This window comes from Hibiscus syriacus, unplaced genomic scaffold (assembly GCF_006381635.1).
Source record: "Hibiscus syriacus cultivar Baekdansim isolate YM2019G1 unplaced genomic scaffold, ASM638163v2 tig00003041_pilon, whole genome shotgun sequence".
Lineage (NCBI taxonomy): Eukaryota > Viridiplantae > Streptophyta > Magnoliopsida > Malvales > Malvaceae > Hibiscus > Hibiscus syriacus.
This window is the reverse complement of record NW_024061960.1, coordinates 7,161,678-7,184,056: the sequence shown is the minus strand read 5'-3', so window position 1 is coordinate 7,184,056 and position 22,379 is coordinate 7,161,678. Positions and strand designations below refer to the sequence as shown.

General features: G+C 34.6%; 1 non-coding gene and 1 pseudogene across 1 annotated transcript; one reads left to right on the top strand and one right to left on the bottom strand.

The window, feature by feature from the left end:
• Positions 1 to 10,545: 10,545 nt before the first annotated feature.
• LOC120174271 lies at positions 10,546 to 10,659 on the bottom strand. Its single transcript, XR_005521157.1, has one exon. It is a non-coding gene; the product is annotated as a U5 spliceosomal RNA (small nuclear RNA).
• A 6,746-nt stretch (positions 10,660 to 17,405) lies between these two features.
• On the top strand, positions 17,406 to 20,497 carry LOC120170634 (annotated as a pseudogene).
• Positions 20,498 to 22,379: the final 1,882 nt, after the last annotated feature.

Below are 22,379 nucleotides of genomic sequence, written 5' to 3'. Positions count from 1 at the left end.
ACTACTCTTTATGTTTATTATTGTTTTTGGTATATCTTTACAGTGTAGTTTTTAATCTAACTTGGTATGTTTATTATTTTTGTAGAACTTTTTTTCGACTCAATTGACCTTAAGGAATAAAATAAGCCTAGTCACTATAATTGCGTCGAAGCTTTCACCTGTACAAAGAACATTGTTTGAGGATACTTGCTTCGGACCATGGCTGAAAGTACAACATCCGGGTGGAGATGCTATGTTGACCCATTTGTGGCTTTAGACCATGACTAGCGATCTACCCGAGAGTATAAAATGTGGTAATGAAGAGATATGGTTTCATTTTCCACCGGCGTATACGTGTTTTGGGCGTGAGGAGTTTTGCTTAATCACTGGTCTACGCTTCAGACACGATGATGTAGGTCGATACACTAGTCATATTACCCGCCCATCATGGTTATCCCGGGTTTTTCCTGAGCTGTCAATGGAGAAGCCGAATTTACACGTCGACGACTTGACGAGATTATTGAATAAGAAAGATGGTTTTACTCGGATGGATGACGTCGATGTTGTCCGAGTATGCCTTTTAGTACTTTTGCATGCCGCCTTTTTAGGCAGAGAGGCTAGACAACCTATTCCTAAGGACATAATATTATTAGTAGATGACCTAACTGCATGGAACCTGCTTCCGTGGGGTTCGTATCTATGGAAAGCTACATGGAATAAGTTGTCGTCTGCCTTTGATGACCGCAAAAGTTTGCATGACGATGGTTCCAAATACACTTTGTCAGACTTTATTTGGGCCTTTAAGGTAAGAATTTCTATATAATGTTTCCAAAATTATAATTAATTATTTAACAATTACTAATGTTTGTGTATTATATTGTTTTTGTAGATTTGGATATTTGAGGCTTTTGACATGCAGACATATGCATTAAAAACTTCAAATGATATTCCTAGAGCTATTTCCTGGAAGAGGAAATGGCGACTGTTGATTTGGGAAGAGTTACTACGGTATACGACAATAAATGATGTAAGTTATCACAAATACTACCATATATATAAACAAGTTATTACTAGTACAGATTTAACTTTGTTTGAGCTTTTATATTGTTAGGAGGCCAACACTCCATTACAGAGGCTGACACCCACGAAGGTTGAGCTTGCCACTGATTGGTGGCAAGCTAGTAAGCATTTTTTTCATGGCACGGATGATGAGCAACCTCCACTTCGAGAGCCATCACCTCACCCAGAGCCATCACCTGATCGACCATACTATATACCTCTACAACGAGAGTCATCACCTATTCTGTCACATCATCGAGCCTCTTCTCCACCATCACCTCATGATAGGCGACCGGCAAAGATGACACGACATTTATCTCCCTGTTCTCCACCTCAACGGGATGAGTTAGGGGAGTTACGTGATGAGGTCAATGCCTTGCGTGAGGAGGTCGGTACTTTACGCGATGACTATGGTGCATGTCGTGACGAGGTATCTACTTTACGTGGTGAGGTAGGGGCTCTACGTGAGATGGTAGCATCGTTGCAGAATGAGGTTCATACTCTACGTAACGAGGTAAGTTTAAGATTTTTCATATTTAACTTGATTTACTCGTAATTTCACTTAGATTAACCATTTCACTTAGATTACTTAGTAAATTCATTCGATTGCTGCCAATACTACTAAATAGTTCTAAAATAACCCTGTGAAGTTAGTATTTGTCTTTGTTTTGTCTTTTGGTTGAAGTAATGCAATCCATTCAAGTTTTAATTTACAGAAGAAGAATAGTCGCAACACGAAACTTAAATCGCAATGCGAAAATGACTATCGCAACGAGATAATCGCAATGCGAAATAAAAATCGCAACGAGAAAATCACAATGCGAAAATGACTATCGCACGCGAATTTAGTTTCGCGTTGCGATTTTGGTTTCGCGTGCGATTTTTATTTCGCATTGCGATTATCCCGTTGCGATAGTCAAATTTTGCGATAGTCATTTCCGCGTTGCGATAGTCATTTTCACGTTGTGATTTTAAGTTTCAGAAACTATTCTTCTTCTGCAAATTGAAACTTGAATGGATTGGATTACTTCAACCAAAAGACAAAGACAAATACTAACTTCACAGTGTTGCAAATTTAAGTTTCAAGAATAAACTACTACTCTTTATATTGTTCTTTTAAATGTTTATAAGTGTTTACTTCCGGAATGTTATCTGATTCATTTTGTGAACTATGATAGAATAATGACTTGGGTGAATACCGTGCAAGTTTGAAACATATTTGTCTTTGTTTTCACTGTTTAATATCATGTTTGTTTATTTACTTATTTATGTATTAATAATTATTTTTAGCGGCCCGATAAGGTAGATGTTTTACGTCGGGTTTTTCTTGCACGACGGGGTTCACGCATCAGACGGCGTGCACGTGCCATTACGTCTCCGTTCACCCCAATAGTGCGAAGACTCCGTGAGAAGAAGCCCGACTCACCTGTTATCATTCAAGAGGCTTCTCATATCGTTCAAGAGGCCTTTATCATCCCTCAAGAGTCCACTCCCACCGTTCAAGAGGCCCCTGTCATCGTTGAAGAGGTCCCTCCCACCATTCAAGAGCCCGATTCATACGGCGTAATATGTCGAATTATTGAGAAACCCCCTCACGTGCCGGACATAATGGATGACTATTGGCTTTCGTATGAGTTACCGGCCAGTACCATTCCGGCAGATGAAGTGGAGAGGAAACAACTACGAGAAACAATTCTGGATAATACCCTTTGGGCTAAGACTGCAGTTGATTTTTATCTACATGAGCGGAGCCAAGGGTGTTACGTTGACATATACAAACTCAACGATGATATGCATTTGTTGATTGATCGGTCTTGGTGGGGTACGTTATTAAGGGTTGAAGACAAAGACTATTTCGATGGGGGGTAAGTCTTATATTTCTTCTTATATTTCATTTTGATTAATTTTTTTTTAAATTTATGTAATTCACTAATATATGTCTTTTTTTTAAAACAACATATTGATGCATGGGTGTCATGTCTTCTAATAGTAAGGAAATTGAAGAAAAATAAAAAAAATACGCGATATACAATTATGCCGACGTCTTTTCACGTAGTTCACTTGAAGAATCAACGAAAGGAATCATATGTGTTAGCTAATGGACAAGCTAAACTTTATCCTGCATGGTGGGAGATCGATAAGGTTAGTATTTATTTTTTTAAAATATTTTAAAGGTGTTCATAAATAAGTGCGCAATTTGAATTATTACTTATGATTGCAGGTGTTTATCCCTGTTTTGGAACGTACTCATTGGCTTCTCGTCGAGCTTCAGCTCCCATCCCTGAAGACAATAGTATATGACAGCATAATAAATTACATATCATTGTCTGATTTGAGAGATATTATTAAGGGATGGAGCTCTCATTTGGCTAAATTCTTGGATGCGATTAATTATTGGACTTATTCTGGAAACAAGAAGCCAAAGAAGTTCAATGTTACAGTTATCAGAGACGAGACCGCGCCGCAACAAACGCAGGAAGCCAGAGGGGATTGTGGATCTCTCGTATACATGTTCTTTGAGCGTTTGACGACAGGGAGTACACATTTTCTACCTCCCACCGATAGAGATAGAGGTGCAGTAGGCTTGTGGTTTCGGCATCCGTGTTATGAAAGTGTCCATAAACAATTTGTAAGTCAAATGCAAGTGTTGTTAAGTACCTATAATTCAATTGTAACATCCTCCATGCCGGGATAGTGATCAATTTGTAAAGTTTCAGCATTTGGTGATTTAAGTAGAATGATGGAAGAGGTCAATAACTTATTTGAGTTATTTTGTGTAGGATTGAATTATAAAGAAGGAAGATTAGAAGGACAAAATGGTCTTTTTATAGTAATATAATTTTGGGGTTAGTATTATATTAAGCACGTGGAAGAGTAGGAAATTAAAACAAGCTTCCAGAGTTATCTTCTTCTTTCTTCTTCTTCATACGTGAGACCCAAGCTAAGGTAAGATTTTCTTGTTAGTGAATTTCTTGATGAATTTATGGTTGATTCATGACCATTAGGCAATAGTTAAGCTTAAAGGAAGTTTAAATTGTTTTAAAACCTCAAGAGGAAAAGTATATGAAGAATTAAAGAAAGGAAGTAGAAAAGTGACATCTTAGATTAGAGTTCATAATAAGAATTGGAAGTGAGATTTGACTTGTCATCAAGTTAATTAAGGGATATGAAGTGTTAGAATTGGAATTAGAACACCTTGAAAATTTAGTGTGATTCTTGAATGCCATGTAAATGATGGAATTTTGGGTTTAAAGAAGTGATTAAGGAATAGAAATGAGTTTAAATATGTATATGGAAGTTAAGAATATTAAAGGAAGTAAAATATGAAGGTTTAAGCTGAAATGAAGTGATTTTCGAGCTCAAAATAGGATTTTTGGGCTAGGGGAATCGATACCCATTCAAGGGGAATCGATACCCCCTCAAACGAATATGAATTTCCAGAACGCTAGAGGGGAATCGATACCCCCAGGGGGAACCGATTCCCCCATAATAAAAAAAAGAGAAAAGAAAGAAGAGAGACTAAACTATCAATTTCTTAAATTGGTAGGCTATTAGAGGTTAATTTTAAGACTTAGGCATCTGATAATCATCTTGAAAATTTTGCTTATGTAGATATTGAGCCTAATCGAGTTTCGGAACCATCGACAAGTAGGATCAATCGAGGGAAAAACAAAGAAATCTAGGTGAGTGCATATGCATAGCATGAATATGTATTTTATTCAGTTCTAGACTTGTGATAAGTCTAGATTCAATATTTTGATACATGATCGTAGTTCATATGATGATATATGACATGAATCCATACCATATGCATTATGGGACATGAATATGAAAGAAAAGTTATATGAATTATATGATAAAGGTATGAAAATAATATGTCTACGTGATATGAATTAGATAAATTGTGAAAGCCCATGTTATGTAAATGAGAACTATAGGTATAGTTGGCATGATAAGGGTAGAGGGTCTATGTGGTTCTTCGGGACATATATGTGTTCTTTGGAACATGTGTGAAGTCTGGTGAGACACATACTTGATCCTTGGCATATGTATATGATTCTTAAGGAATGATATGTGGTCCTTCGGGACATATATGTATTCTTTGGAACATGTGTGAGGTCTGGTGAGACACATACTTGATCCTTGGTATATGTATATGATTCTTAAGGAATGATATGTGGTCCTTCGGGACATATATCTATTCTTTAGAACATGTGTGAAGTCTGGTGAGACACATACTTGATCCTTGGCATATGTATATGATTCTTAAGGAATGATATGTGGTCCTTATGGACATTATTATATGGCACTACGGTGCAATTCTACGCAGCACTCCGGTGCAATTCTACGTGGCACTTAGGTGCAATTATATGAGTTGTGGTGACAGCATAGTGCACAACCTCACAATACTCACATACCTTAGGTTCTCTGTATGGTACCATGGGCTAATGAACTTACTAAGGTGAATTTATGAATGTGAATTTGATAAGTATATGTGTAAGAAACATGGTTTTGGTTATTGCATTGTTTACATACATCTTATTACTGCATCCCCTCTTATTTTGGCAATTACTTTATATTTATTGATATTATTATTATATTATTGCCTCACTAAGTCGACGACTTAGTGTGTGAGTGTTTCACACGTAGGATCTGATAAAGTAGATGATCGAGGTTAAGCAGCTGGACAACATTACTCCTGCAACTATCAAATCATAAGCAACTTAATCAGTAGGTCATTTTGTTATGAAAATGGATGTTGGCATGTAATTAAAGAGTTAAGTTGTGTATGCTCTGAATATTTTGGTAAACTTATATTACCATATGTATATTATTGTATTTTTCATAATATAAGTTCAAGTATTTTACTATTATTTGTAATGAGTTGTGTTTTAAAAGTCAATGTAATATCTCTGACTCGTATCCGGGTTGGGATACGGGTTGGGGGTGTTACATCAATAATAATTTGTTGTTTGTTGGTTTTAGATGTGTAGAAAGTGTTGTTTGAGCAAATGTTTGGTTTCTGCAGGTTAATCCTGAAGTGAGCTGCGTGAAATTGATGTATGGGTGCATAAACAACTGTCTGGGGTATACTTTTTTTATTGTTTAATTGATTCTTAAAAGTCTGATTTGTTTAATTGATGAGGAAAATAAGAATTATTAGCATTTTTTGCTTGTTTAATTGATTTGTAAAAGTTGATTTGTTTAATATTGATGTGTAAATAATTCTTATTTGTGCTTGTTTAATTGATTTGTAAAAGTTGATTTGTTTAATTGATGTGTAAATAATTCTTATTTGTGCTTATTTAATTGATTAAAATGTAAAAGTTGATTTGTTGATTTCAATCTGCATCATATTGAAGGCAAAAGACCTGTTGAAGGTACACTTTCGCAACGCTAAACTCAAAATCGCAATGCGAAAGCCAAAATCGCAACGTGAAAGTCAATTCGCGCTGTGATAGTCTAATATGCTTTGTGATTTTCTCGTTGCGATAGTCAAATACCCGTTGCGATAATCAAATTCACGTTGCGATACTCAAATTCGCATTACGATTTTTGCGTTGCGATAGTCATATTCGCGTTGTGATAGTCAAATTCGCGTTGCGATTTTTGAGTTGCGATAATCAAATTCGCGTTGCGATAGTCAAATGAATGTGTAATAAGTGATAACAACTGAACATATCATAGCAATGTTCAAACTCAAGTTACTAATACATGTCTAACTGAAAATGTTAAAAGTTTACACATAAAATACACATAATAGTCAAATTCGCATTGCGATATTCAAATGAATGTGTAATAAGTGATAACAACTGAACAAATCATAGCAATGTTCAAAATCAAGTTACTAATACATGCCTAACTGAAAATGTTAAAAGTTTACACATAATACAACGTTTGCATTTAAAAATCACCTAAGTTAATAGTCCTAAAAGGTGAAGCCGGTTGTGATTGGGATTTTGATTTTGATTGCCTTTTTCTTGACACCATATGAGCTTCGGATTTTTATGAGGATCTATATTTTGGTAGAGGAAAAGATGAATGTGATGGCACTGGTGATCCACATGTCAACCTTGTATGACCATTTTCCTTGCACCGACTATATGTCGATCTCTTCTACTCTTCACCCTTAGACGGTATACGATCGTGACTTTTTGGTCGGCCAGGTAGCCTTCTGTCCATGGCTGGTGGCAAAACTGTTTGTAAGTCATCTGGTATGTCCCACTTAGAAGGATGTGGAATAGGGTAGATAATCTCGGCATAAGTTTGTCGATATACTTCTGTAGTGTAGCAATCCATAGCGTATGCGCTTGAATCATCTTGGTTTAGATGAAGAGCAACTTTTATAACATGGCCACACGGATAACCAGATGTTTGCCATTTCATACAACTACACGTATTTGCATTTAGATCGATAAGCCCATTTAAGTTATTATCCAGTACTTCAAACAAAGTGTTTGAACATGGTTCAACTCTCCATGACGTTGACTTCACAACATGTTTCGTTATCATTTTTTCAGTCCATGGTGTAACACGATGTTCCAATGTTCCTGTAAATTTAAATAAATAATACTTAGTAAAATATATGATAAGTTACGAATTTAAAGAAATAATACCTACATGGTTTCTTTTCTTGTAGTACCACTTTGAATAGAGGCTCAAAAAAACTCCATTAACATAGTAATGGGTAATTTCCGGGAATGACGACTTAGAGCGTTGATTGATTCTGCACTATTAGACGTCATGAAACCATATCTTGCTCCAAGTTGATGTACTCTTGACCATCTTTCAAACCCGACATCTTCTAGTGTTTGAGCACATTGAGGCAAAACACGTCTTAAACAATTTATATGCTTATTAAAATCCACTTCCCGATAAGCTTTTACAACCTTCCAGTATGTCCATTTGTGATTTTTTATACCAGCAGACCTTGATTTTAGATTTCTATACAAATGAACACCACAAAGTCCATAAAAAACATCTGGGAAACACCTTCTAACAGCGTTGTCAATTGAGTTTGCCCTATCGGATATGATTTTCAGATTGCTAATAGGACCTATACAATCCCTAAGATACCCCATAAACCATGTCCATGAATCAGAGGTTTCAGATTTGCTAACCCCGTAAGCTATTGGCAGTATCCCATTGTTATCATTCATGGCTACTGCTAATAAGTTTACTCCAATGTATCGACCTTTTAAATGTACTCCGTCAACTATAATAACTGGGCGCATGCAAGTAATAAACGAACGAATCTACAAAATCATATACACAAGAAATATAATCATTTAAATGTGAAATGCATGTAACTAACAAAAATAAGTCAACAAAATTATATTGATTTACTAACCGCAGCACCAATGGCGATAAACAGCAACTCAAAGCGTCCATCTCTATCTGTTTTGATATGAGTTACCGACCCAGGATTTTTCAGCTTTAAATTGTGACAATAAGCCGGTAGTTGGGCAAACGATGCTTCTGGCGACCCCCTCAACAATTCCAAGGCATAACATTTGGCTCTCCAAGCTTGAGAATATGAGATACTATTCTTGAACCGAGCATTAATGTCAGTCATAATTTCATGTCCCCGATATACCCTACAATTCAAAAACATTAACTCAGCCAGAAAACCACCCAACACCTTTTTGTTTGCCTGTCTATGGTGAGGAAAAACTTGGGTTCTTGAACATGTATATTTATCAATAAAAGTCCTAATTTGAAACATTTCGCAATCTTTTATCCTCTTTGCAATTATACGCCACGTACAGTTTTTGTCAATCATACACCTTGTTTCAAAACGATCTTTGTTTGATTTGTTAACTTTTAGTTGATAGCCATCTTCCACACATTTCGTATACAAAGCTATCTTCAAGTTTTCCTTTGTATCAAAACAATCATCTTTCTTGATACGAATAATTTTTGTGTAACAATCAACTGCTATTTTTACCAACTCTTCTTCCGGTATCTGAAGTAATTCTGGCATATTCCAGTTATACTCCTGTGGCATTTTCTTCGGAGACTTTTCTTCGAGAATTTCTTCTTCTTCTTTTTCTTCTTCAGGGTTATATGAATTACAGAATGGATGTTCAACATGTTCATTCACAGTCGTAACTTCCTCCTCATTATCATCAACAACATCTTCCTCGGTAGCGGCTGTTTCATCATCAAAATTCGGGTATTGACCAATATCAAAATCATTACATGCAGGGTCTGTTTCTTATTCTGAAACATCATCAAAATCCGAGTATTGAACAAGATCAAAGTCCGGGTATTGACCAAGATCAATTTTTGAATACCGACTAGTACTCACAATTTTTTCTGTTGGCTCATCATCATCTAACTGGTTAATACGAAAACCGGAATTTGGTGCTGAAAGTTGATTGGGATTTGGATTAGGGAAAGGTTGTGGGTTTTGAGATTGTGTTTGGTATTGGAAATGTGGTGAAACAAAATTTGCTTGGTGATGAAATTGTGGTGGAACCATTAAATTTTGAGCACCATAAACTGGGGTTGAAAAACTTAGTTGATTACTACCCACTACTGACTCAACTTCACTACTTCTAGGTTCAACAACATATAATGTAATATCATCTTGCGAAACACTAATGTAAGCAATGAATCGTTCAACATCTTCATTGTCGGTTAACAAATAAACTTTACCTTTTCTCTGATAAGATAACCTAACACTTAAGGGCTCTAAATTCAATTTATTTGCAACACGTAACATTAGAGTTTCATAAGTTAACTTTTTTAATGACAGTTTTAGTTGAAGATTCATGGGTAAAGGCATATATTGTAAAACACCATGAACATTCTCCCATGACCCTCCAAAACACAAATCTATCCAAACATGATCAACATTATATGATTTTATTATTGTAAATTAATTTACTAAACAAACAAGCTGCGAAACTAAAACCTGTTGCAAGATGGGGAAGGATGTCGTTGGATATAGGAATGGATGTCGCCGGAGAAAGTGATAGATGGAGATGGAATGAGTTGCGATTTAGGGATTTAGGTTATGAGTTACTTCTGCTGCGTAGTTATATACCCAAAACATTTGTGTTGCGAAACTTAAACCTGTTGCGAATTTGAAATTCAGTGTTGCGACAGTCAGAATCGCGTTGCGATTTTGTTGGTCATTTTGGCAAATCGAAAAAAAGTTGGTCAAAATCGTATATTATAAGGAATTTTCAAACACTGAGGTTATTTTCTCTTTTAACTTACATGGCCCAGTTTCTTTTTTAACTCGCAAAGTAACAGTTCATTAGCAAACCTCACGGCATACATATATGCCCTCTTTCATAAAAGTTCTCACCTACTGTATATTTGTTCTCTCGACATCTTATTATGTAGAACTCACAATAGTTAACATGCATAGGTAACAATTTCAATTGCAGATTGAAGACCAACATTCAATAGAGTTAAAAATAAATACATCCGAGCTCCTGCTGCTTAAGACAATGAACGATAAACAAATATCCATTTAACTCAAATTTTACGGCCATATCCAAATAAAGAGCCCTCCAAAAATAAGCTTATGCCACTTTGTGCAGCGAGCACACGGTATTCTTTAGTAAAAGGCGAAAGAATAGTTCGCTTTGTGCCCACTGCATGGCTGCGTGATTTGCTGAATCGGAGTTGCAGGTGTTTATACTAGTTCTAGAACTCGTGGCGCTGTGTATTTATTGCCTATGTGGGATGTGCTCTGGGCCTTATCTGTTAGGCACAACTAACAAACATTCGAAAGTACGTGTAATTGATGATGAACTAATTATTCTTGAACATAGTTAATTAAACTTGAATCAAGCATAAGACTTGGAATAATGTTGATGATGGTTAAATTTTCATTAAAAAATCGTGAATTGTGCTCAAATGAATGTTAATGTAAAATTGTGTTATTGAGTGGTAATCGAGTAAGTATTATGAGTTTCAATAGTGCATTTACTTGCTATTACGGCTTTTGTGACATTTACTCGATATTATGGTGTTTGTGATTTATTTGATATTATGATTTATATTGCATTCAGGTGATTTTATGATTTTTGTGACATTTACTAGATATTACAATCTTATGTGACATTTACTCATATACCGTAAATCTTATGTGACATTTACATGTAAGATTACACCCATAAATATTCAATATCATTTAAATCATCTAACATTGGAATCACGCACAATATAATTTGAAATAGTTAACATTATATAATCTCAAATATCAATATCATTACATTTAAATGCATTATGAAATCATTATATTATAATCAAGTGGGTTGTAGCACTTGACGTTCAATAATGATCTTGTCTGCCAGGCGCAACTAAGAAAACAACTGGTAACTTCAATAAAACCGTGAGAAAGGGAAAAAGAAGATGTTGTATTGAACTTATATAATAAAGTATTTAAAAAAAACATTTGTGCCTCGAGATGTAAATCCTCCCATCAGACGCCATGCATTGATATCCCTTATGCTGTGAGCTATACCCAAGAAAGGTGCATGGTTGTGACCTATAACTAAGTTTATGACTTTGATAAGCATGAAGATGAGGAAAACACCTACACCCGAATACTTTTAAAAACTCATAATCTGGTAATTTGATATACAACACCTCAAAAGGTGACTTTCCTTGCAAAACTCGTGTAGGAAGGCGATTGATTAGATGAACAGCAATGCTCACTGCATATGACCAAAATCTAAACGGCAAGGATGCTTGAGCCATCAAGACAAGGGCTAATTCGATGATGTAGCGGTGTTTCCTCTCTACTACTCCGTTCTGTTCTGAAGTATGTGGGCAAGACATTCGATGATTAACACCCAACTTTGTCAACAGTGAAGATATAGGACGATACTCACATCCCCAGTCCATTTGCACTTCTTTAATCACAACACTAAACTGTGTTTTAACCATTTCATGAAATGACTGATAAGCTTGTAAGGCTTGATCCTTGGTTTTCAACAAATATACCCATCAATATCTCGTGTATGCATCAACAAACGAAACATAATAGTAAAAGCTGTTTGAAACAATATGTGAGGCCCCCATAGGTCTGAGAATACAAGCTGGAAGGGATTCATATAAACCGTAGAGGATTCATTGAAGGGAATCTTATGGCTTTTTCCCATTTTACATGCAACACACATATCACCATTTACTGTATTTGTAGTGGTAGGAAAAACAATGCCAACGTTTTTACAAGCTTTTACAATTAAGGCATGATTTGGATGCCCAAGTCTCATGTGCCACAAGGCATATGAACTTTTCATATCACTTGAAACTTTATTAACTACATTTGCTTCTAAATCATTTGCACCACTATGATGATCATCCACTGTGGCATCAAATTGATATAATCCTCCACTCTCTTGTCCTTGCAACAAAATAGCATCCATTTCCTCATCTTTAACTAGACACTTCTTTGCATGGAACTCAAAGTAGACACCATTGTCTCTAGCAAACATGGAGACAGAAAGCAAGTTTTTAGTAACTGATGGAACATAAAACAAGTTATGAAGGAACAAATCTCGACTCTTAGTATTGAGTACAACAGTTCCAGTTTTACTAATGTTTAAAGCTTGATCATTACCCACAACCAGCTTACCTGGACCAGTGTAGTCTGAGCCATCGAGCACCTTAGAAGCCTCGAATATGACATGATGTGTGGCTCCCGAGTCTACAACCCACCTGTCTGTGGTTGGAGAGACATATGAACCTGAGGGTGTGCATTATTGTTGCATGAAGAATAACTATTGGCCACCTCACATGAGTTAACATCTATAACAGTAGATTAATCTTTGTGTGCTAACACTCCTAAAAAAATTATGATCAAAGCGATGCCAACATCTGTCCACTGAGGGACCAGTCTTACCACATAACTGGCATTGAAGCCTAGTACGTCCTCGACCACGAGCTCCTGATCATGCACCAGACCTGTCACCCGAACTATAAGGTCGATTGTACTGGTTGGAACGACCATGACCTTGATTGTTGTTCTGCATATGAGCAACATTTGCACTCATGGATACCTGAGTTTGAAGCTAAAAGCTCTTAAGCTGTGCCTCGGCATCAACTAGCACAGGTTTCACTCCATCAAGAGAGAAAGCTTCTTTACTTGCCGTTATAACCGCCATAAATGACTGATAATCAAACGGTAAGCCATTCAATATAGTGGCTATTTGTTCCATATCTAAAATCGCACTGCCACACACAGCTAGTTCATAACAAACCTCTTTGATCTGTGTAAGATACAACCTCATACTCTTATCACCTTTCTTAATCGACCTTAACTTACAGTGGAGGCTCATTACCATCTTTGTGGATCGGTTGGCAAAAAATTTGAGAACAGTTGACCACACATCTGCAACTCTTTCTGCACCAACGAATTGAGGAAGTATGTGATCACTGATTGTAGATAACAACCACGAGGCTAAGGCAGTGTCCTGTGCCACAAAGACCTCGTAATCTTTATTGACTTCAAGCGTGCCATCTCCAGACTAGATTTGCGCCGGCGGAGGTTTAAGTTCCTCAGTGAACAACCGTTCCAGGCGATGGCTCCTTACTATTAAGAAAACTTGTTGTTTCCACAACAGGTAGTTCATTTCATCAAGCACAATGTTTATTTTCTTGTTGGTGAACAAGCGACTGTGTCTCGATGACTCTCCAAGATCAAGGTTGTGCACAACATCCTCAGCAACCATGGACGAAACACCAGTAGAGGAAGAAGGAGATGAACTTTTCAGCAATTATCAGAGAAGCAACGGAGGGAAGAAGCCTCCAAAATCAATGGCGAAAGATACCATGTTGAGAAAGCAAAGTGTAGAAGTAAATCAAGAATTCTTATTCATTGATTATTCACAAAGCATTACATTGTTTTTATACAACACATAGTAACAAAATTAGCAGCCAAGGTTGTTAAGGCTAACAACTAACTGTGTTGAGCTGGATAACCAACTATGCTGAGTTTGCATCTTCCAGAATATGCTCAACACTCTTTCACATGGGAATAACTACAATAATAAATATGTATTTTTTTTATCATTTCAACAAGAGAAGAAAAGTAAAAAGCCATATTACCTAATGGTGGCTTCAGTTAGGGAGAAGTATAGGTCGGGTCGAGTCGAGTTTCCGACCACCTTAACTCAACCAAAAAAATATATCCATTCCACCCGAAATTTGATTTAACCCGGGTTTAGGGTGTCTTCACCCGACCCGAATATGACTCTTCTTTTTTAGATAAAATATAGACCCAACTCGAAACAATTATTTTATAAAAATATTAATTTTATTCAATAAAAATAAGGATCTAATTGAACAAAAATAAAATAGATAGGAGTACTATTGCAATTATCCCTAAATATTTTATGGTAGAATTATATTATTTTTCGAGTCCGATTTTTTTTTACCATAAACCAAAACTTAAGTCGACCCAAATACATCCTCTAAAAATCTGATCCAACATAAATCCAAAATTTTTTAAAAATCTAACACAATAAAGTCAAGTTGAAATCCATCAAATTCAGGTCTCGTCAACTTTAGATGTCTCAACAACTTTTATGACATGGAATAAGCCATTGTGGTTGTTATTGCCGTTGAATGCTAACATTAATAACATCTCAGGTAATTTTTCATCATGGTCGTTTTTAGGCCTCAATCTCTCAATTAAAATTATTTTTTAAAAAATATTTCCAAAAATAATTATTAAACTAACATAATATATTTTATATAAATTCATCCAAACATTAGGAAATATTTATCTTTTCAGAAAATCAATAAAATAATTCTTCATGGGTAATTTTACTTTTATAATCAACCAAAAATCAATAGTGTTGCCTCTTATTTTTAATTTTATCAATTTAATTTTTAAACTCTACTAATTACATCAATATTATACTTTGATAGATGAAAATTGTTATTGATCATTATTGTGCTAATGTGATCGTCTATTTTGTTGATATAGTGATCCACATATGAATGATGATATAATGAAAGAATTTAATCACATGTTTTAAAATATTTTTAAGGATCTAACTATTTTTTTAAAAGTTTAGAGGCTCATTTAATCTTTAATTAAATAAATATTAAGAAAATATTAAAATAATTTTTTTTTTGTAATTTATTAAAAATTATTATTAAAATTTTAAAATATAAATTAAAAAATTAAAAAGGATAAATATAAATTATTAAGAAGTTAAAATTTAAAAATATTTTTAGTCATTTGAATATTCTAATATTTTACTATTATTGAAATATCTCTTTCATTTTTTTTCATAATGTTAAATACTTGTCAATATAGTTTTTAATAATTTTTATTTTTTTATAAAAAAATTATTTTAAATGTTTTTTAACTTTTAAACAAGTCATAAAGCTTTTATTAATCATTCAAACTATTAAAAAAATCAATTAAATTTATCTATCATATCTATGTGTAGACTACCATATCAACATCATAAATTTATGTGTTAACATTGTAATAATCATTGGTGATTTCTATCGATCAAAATAATAATATTAATATATATTTCTCATAATTCAAAAATTAAATATTAAAATTTTTCATTTTGATATACTACAAAAAGATTCACTCCTTAAAACAAAATTTTGTATTAAATCTGTAAGAAATCTATTTTTTTAACATAAAGCATGATGAATCCGAAAATATTCTGTCTAGAAATCAAAAAGAATAAAACACGTGTCACATAAAGAAAGAGAGACCTTAGCCTGAAGAAAACCCATTATAAAAGAAGCAATTTGGAATTTATTAGACCATATAGTTGAAATTTATAGCCGAACCTTCCAAAGAAAATTATGGAGTATTTGTATATAGCTGATGAAAAAAATATAAATTTATTTAAATAATGTCAAATGTTTTTTAAATATTTTAAAATTTTAAAAAATTAATTAATTAATTAATTAATATAAATCTGATTGCAAATAGTTCATCTTCTTTTTATTAATAAATAAATAAATATACTATAATATAATATATGTAATTTTAAAATTATTTTTACTGATAATAAATAAAATTTTAAACAAACCGAAAACAATACCATAATTTTCGCGCAGGGTGCGGCTCACGTGGGCAGCTGCCATGCCAAGCTTCCATTGGCCAGCGTTTTCAAAGCTTAATTTGATTTTTTTACCCCCTAACCCAACGGCTTTGAGCCGCTGAATGTTTGAAAGGTGAAAATTCCAATTCCCCTTCTCATTAAGGCACGTGAAATTCTACCGTCACCCACGTTTTGTTAACCATTAAGTTTCTACCCAATAGAAAACACGTGAATATCAAACTCGTTACGGCGCGTGAACAAACATACATCTAAACCATAAAATAAATCCGGCGGCTAATTTATGAATACATTTTATAATTGACATAAAGGGCAAAGTAATCAAATCATTCAATAACCAACAATTATTTCTGTTTGTTTGTCTTTTAATGAAATCATTCAGCGTTGAAAGATGAACCGTTCAGTATTCAGTACGTTTGTTTCGAATTTTTGAATGATTCAGTGCTAACTGATTCAACAAAACAGTGCTGAATGGTTCAGCACAGAATTACATTCTGAATGATTCAGCAAATAAATACATTCTGAATGATTCAGCAAAGAAGTACATTTTGAATGATTCAGAGCCATTATCAAACAACATGTCACATTCAGAGCAAATTCATACAGTCTCTGAATCATTCAGTATTTGAATCATTCAGCGTTTAATTTTAATGAAAATCATTCAGCGTTGAAAGATGAACCGTTCAGTATTCAGTACGTTTGTTTCGAATTTTTGAATGATTCAGTGCTAACTGATTCAACAAAACAGTGCTGAATGGTTCAGCACAGAATTACATTCTGAATGATTCAGCAAATAAATACCTTCTGAATGATTCAGCAAAGAAGTACATTTTGAATGATTCAGAGCCATTATCAAACAACATGTCACATTCAGAGCAAATTCATACAGTCTCTGAATCATTCAGTATTTGAATCATTCAGCGTTTAATCATTATGAAGTAAACAAACAACCCCCTTAGTTGGTTTAGTGAGATGAGGTACTAAGTCCTTTAAATAAGGTATGAGGTTCGAATCTTAGAGTTTGTGAATGGAACAAAATGAGTTGGGAGAGTTACCCTCAACTCTACAGTATTTGATCTGGATTAATATGTCAATAGATCAAATATCGTGATTAATTAAAAAAATCAAATCATGTACTAATTATTAAACCTACAAGATTCCATTAAAAACTAAACTAAAACAATGGTTCTAATTAAAATAAAACAGCGGCTACCTTTCTTTCTTTTGCCCCAAGGAAAAACTATACCCTTCTCATCACGTGACACGTCACAGTTCACCTAATTTATTTCTCGATCTCCGCCCTTTAAATAACCTCAACTTGCCATTTTTTCTTTGATCTAAATCTCACTGTTAAACCCTCTGCTTAGCTAAAAATTCTTCATTCTGCACTCTCTTGTTTTCCTCGTTATATTCAATGGGTAAATTTCTTATTTTTTCTGCATTGGATTTCGTTTTGGTAACATGTTTTCACTTAAATTTAAGTTTATTAATTGTTCGTTCACTTGATTTAAGCAGCTTCGGACAAGAAGATTAAGATCGGGATCAACGGTAATTATCTGATCTAGTAATTTTACTTTAGTACAAAACGGTTGATTAGATTCTAAGCATGAGGAAATTAAAAATGGTGCAGGATTTGGAAGGATCGGGCGTTTAGTTGCTAGAGTTGCTCTTCAAAGGAACGATGTTGAACTCGTCGCCGTTAACGATCCCTTCATTGGGCGTTTACCTTTCTTTTTCGGTCTTTTGATCTGTTTTGATGTGATGGTTTAGGAACCCTGAGGAGATCCCATGGGCCGAGGCCGGGGCTGAGTTCGTTGTTGAGTCAACTGGAGTGTTCACTGACAAGGACAAGGCTGCTGCTCACTTGAAGGTTTATTTTCTTCGTTATTTATTTTTACCGGATTTTCATTTTGTTTAATGGTATATGGAAATTGACTGGAATGTTTTTTGTTTTTCAGGGCGGTGCGAAAAAGGTTGTGATCTCTGCGCCAAGCAAAGATGCACCCATGTTTGTGATGGGTGTGAATGAGAAAGACTACAAACCTGAGCTCGACATTGTTTCCAATGCTAGCTGTACTACCAATTGTCTTGCTCCCCTTGCTAAGGTTATCCATGACCGATTTGGAATCGTTGAGGGTCTTATGACCACTGTTCATGCTATCACTGGTAATATTTTCGTTTTTCTTTACTCGTTTCAAAATGGATTAAGGCTCTCTTTTTAATAGAAAAGGTTCTTTTGGTTTACAGCAACACAAAAGACTGTTGATGGACCATCAATGAAAGACTGGAGAGGTGGTAGGGCTGCTTCCTTCAACATCATTCCTAGCAGCACCGGTGCTGCCAAGGTATATAGGAATATTCATACCTGATTTGATTTAGTTTATTTTTCAACCTAAATATATAGGATGCCACAATTTAAATTATGGGTGAGTAGCTTGACTCAACTCGAAAAAACTCTTTTTGATTTGAAAAAATTTGACTCGAATTGACTCAACTAGTAATTTTATAAATTTGAGTTGAGTTGGCTCAAATAACTTGTAATTTTTAATATTTAGTAAATTGGTTTTCAAGTTTGAGTAAAGCCCCCCAAAACTGTATGATATGTGTATATCGCATATAAAAAAATATGAAAAAATATATATGTATTCTATATGATTATAGAAATTGTTTGAATTAGAATCAAATGTTATCATAATATTAGAAATATTTACAATTAAATTTAAACAAAAACTCGAACTCAACTTGATTTGAAAAAAAGTTCAAATTAAGTTTGAGCTATAAAATAAGACTTATCAACTCGAATAACTCAAATTTTTGTGACTCGATTCGATCGAACGCTAATCCCTACTTTAAATAGTGGAATGAACCGAATTTCTGAAATAATGCAGTGGAAAAAATTATTTGCTCGAATAACGTAGTCGAAAGATTATTTTTGTGAAATATGGTGAATGTTACAGTAAACACTGAAGACGCATTGGAGTCCAAGCGACTTACCCAAACCCCTTGAAGACGCATTGGAGTCCAAGCGTCTCCTCAAAGACGCATGGCAATCCATGCGTCTTCCCCCTCACGGCTCAATATCCTTGACCCATACCATCCAATCTTCCTTGTGGCCCGCATGTATAGCAATAATATCTTCGTTGTGGCCCGCATGCTATTTTGAGAAAACGCTCCATTATTCACGTGGTACACTCCATTATTGCTATGCATGCGGGCCACAAGGAAGATTTATTGTTATGCATGTGGGCCACAAGAAAGATTGGATGGTATGAGTAAGGGATATTGTGTCGTGAGAGGGAAGATGCATGGATTGCCATGCGTCTTTTGAGAAGATGCTTGGACTCCAATGCGTCTTCAAGGGGTTTGGGTAAGTCGCTTGGACTCCAATGCGTCTTCGGTGTTTACTGTAATATTCACCCTATTTCATGAAATAATCTGTCGACTGCATTATTCGAGCAAATAATTTTTTCCACTGCATTATTTGAGAAATTCTGCCAACCAATTGAGTTGTGGAATTTTTGGTTTCTCATTTGCTTTTTATGTTGTGAATACGTAGGCTGTTGGAAAAGTTCTTCCTGCCCTCAATGGGAAACTAACTGGAATGTCCTTCCGAGTACCTACTGTCGATGTATCCGTTGTGGACCTCACTGTAAGGCTTGAGAAGTCTGCATCTTATGATGACATCAAAGCTGCTATCAAGTAAGTCTTATTATACGATTTGTGGACACCATTGCCTTCGTGTTTATATCAAGCAAGTCTTATTCTTACCCATAACCCGATGATGATTTCAGGGAAGAGAGTCCGAGGGCAAGCTCAAGGGAATTTTGGGTTACATTGAAGAAGATGTTGTCTCCACAGATTTCATTGGTGACAGCAGGCGAGTTAAAAAACGAGTCCCTTGTTTAATCTATACTAGTTCTAGTTGTTGCATATAAATTCCAAAAATTTACTGAAACTGAATGTTGATGCAGGTCGAGCATATTCGATGCCAAGGCCGGTATTGCTCTGAACGGGAACTTCGTGAAACTCGTTTCCTGGTACGACAATGAATGGGGTTACAGGTAAAAACATGCCTTCACCTTTTGAAAGGATCTATGGCCTTTTGCAATCCTGGTTATTTGACAAAGCTTGTCTTGTTTTTTGCAGTTCCCGTGTGATTGATTTGATTGTTCACATGGCATCCACCCAAGCATGTTGAAGTTTTTCAAGGCCAGTTGTGTTTCTGGTTTAAAAAGAGCTTGTTATTTGGAATAAAACCAAGAATTTTACCCCTTCTTGGCTGTGTTTTCTATTTCTGTGTGTTTTTGAAGGTTCAGAGGAACTATTTTACTGGTTTAATGTTATAAAGTAATTGGTGTTTATACATCAAATTAAATAAATTTTGTTATTTCTCCGTTTTCGCCTTTAATTGGTACCATCCACTTTCTAGTTGTTGGTTAAATGCAAAAAAACGAAGCGTCGCCTGAGAGATTCGAACTCTCGCGTGAAAATTCAATGCACTTTGCAGGCACACGCCTTAACCACTCGGGCAAATCGATTATTTGGATGCTGACATGAATAGGATTTAATATCGACTATTGATTGAATTGATTTAACCAAATCGATTTTTTTCAATGTTTTTAAAACCGGACAAGACATTGAACCGGTGAAGGTACTGCTTCAACCGCGATTGAACCGGATTTTATATAAAATAATTTTTTTAAATTTTACATAATATTCAAAATAATATTAATATATATGTAATACTTTTTTTAAAGTTTATAATATTAAAAGGTATAAAAATATCACAAGTCATAACATATACAAATTAAAAACCATAAAATCAAGTGAAATAAAATGATTCAAATCAACTACAACATAATATTTAAGGTAAAACATATTAAATAATAAATATAATTATAATAATAAAAAAATTGGGGCTTAAAAAATCATAATAAATGATGTCATTTGATTTAATTTTTTTAAAAAAAAATAATCTCACATGACTAAGAAACATATAAGAGCATCCCAAAAGCTTTAAAGAGTAAAAATATGAGAACAAAACAATCCCACATGAATAAGAAACATAGAAGAGCATCTTAACTTACTTCTATAAATAATAGAAGTAATTTGGCATTCAAAATCATGGAGTCTTTTGGTGAGCACATAGCAAACTATTCTTTCGCTTCAATTGAGCTCAAATTTTAGGCTTCAATCGAACTTCTAATTTTTTTTGAGTTCGAGCCTTTTCGAGTTCAAGTTTTAATATTATATTTCGAGTTCGAGTTGAACTTGATAATTTTTAACTCGTGAGTTTTTGAGTTGAGTTTACTTTTAAAGTTTTTGAGTTCGAGTCGAGCTTAGCAATACTCGAATTTAACTCGGCTCGTTGAACAAACGACGTCGTTTGGTTTAATTTTTTTTTAAAAGAAAAAAGTGAACCGGCGGTTCAAACTGATTTTCAGCAGATTCTCCCCGATTTTATCGGTTTTTAACTGATTCTATCGGTTTTCAGCCGGTTCATTATCATTCTGATATTTTGACCGAACATACCACTGATTCACGATTAAACCGGTTGAACCGACCGATCCGATCCATTTTGATAATTATGATTTTTTTTACTAATTGAATCATTTCATTTGATATGGCGAGAACAGTACGCTTTCGTTAAAGTCACTTCCACTGCCGAACCCTTTCCTTGTCAAGACAGAGTTAGGCCCAACAGACACGGTAAGCTCCTCTGTATACATCTCCCGCAACACCCTAAGTAATTGGTTGCGAATATCTTCCCAAAACTCGTGTGTTTTTTTTAATCGAGTAAAATATGTTGCATTTTATTCTTTTAGTTTATTTTTGGGCAAATTTGTATTCTTTTAATTTAACATTTATGACTGAAATCGAGAAAACCCAAATCTTAATTTTGATTAGAACCCAAAATTTTTGAAAACGATTTTTGATTTTCTATATTTACTTTCAGTTTGACTTCCAAGCAAATTCTTACCTTATTATTATGTATGTTGGTTAGTAAGATTTGTCACTTTAATTAAATGGTTGTCTCTTGTTCCATATGTAATGGGTAAGAGGTAAGATATTAGTTTGCTCTTAATATTAGGTTTTAGGTTGAGAGAGAGACCTCTAAATTATGAAATGTCCGGTATTCGATCTCACGATCTTAAAGTTAAGAATATTATGTTCTACCAACTAAACTGGATGATCATTTCGTCCCGTCTTTTTTTGTTCGACAGAAATTTATTTGTGTGCAGTCATCCCGAGTAAATAATATGTATGGAAGGTGTT